The sequence below is a fragment of the Cebus imitator genome, unplaced genomic scaffold, assembly GCF_001604975.1.
Source record: "Cebus imitator isolate Cc_AM_T3 unplaced genomic scaffold, Cebus_imitator-1.0 Scaffold82, whole genome shotgun sequence".
In the NCBI taxonomy this organism is placed as follows: Eukaryota; Metazoa; Chordata; class Mammalia; order Primates; family Cebidae; genus Cebus; species Cebus imitator.
Genome location: NW_016107397.1, coordinates 3,383,508 through 3,384,220, shown reverse-complemented (window position 1 = coordinate 3,384,220; position 713 = coordinate 3,383,508).

The following is a 713-nucleotide window of genomic DNA, read 5'->3' as shown; positions in this document are numbered from 1 at the left end:
TTTTTTGATGGAGTCTTGCTCTTGTTGCCCAGGCTGGAGTGCAATGGTGTGATTTTGGCGCACTGCAACCTCTGCCTCATGGGTTCAAGTGATTCTCCTGCCTCAGCCTCCCAAGTAGCTAGAATTATATGCACCCGCCACCGTGTCCAGCTAATTTTTGTATTTTTAGTAGAGACAGGGTTTCACTATGTTGGCCAGGCTGGTCTCGAACTCCTGATGACCTCAGGTGATCCACCCACCTTGGCTTCCCAAAGTGGTAGGATTACAGGCATGAGCCACTGCACCTGAACTGCATGGTTCTTAAATGGTAGAACCTGGGTCTTTTTGGCTCACTCGTTTTTTGGCAACTCTTGTAATGTACCCCTACCCTCCTCTCAGTGCTAGGAGCAAGCATGCCTCAGGGAGGAAACAGCATTTCTATATATATCTATATTTTGAGACAGGGTCTCACTCTGTTCCCCAGGCTAGAGTGCAGCGGTGCAATCAAGGCTCACTGCAGCCTTGAACTCTTGGGCTCAAACATTCCTCCTGGCTTAGCCTCCCCAGTAGCTAGGACCATAGGGGGATCCCACCAAGCCCAGTTATTTTTTGTGTGGAGATGGGGTCTTGCTTTGTTGCCCAGGTTAGTCCTGAACTCTTGGGCTCAAGTCTTCCCTCATCAACCTTCCCATGTTCTGAGATTACAGGTGTGAGCCACTGTGCCTGGCCCTAAA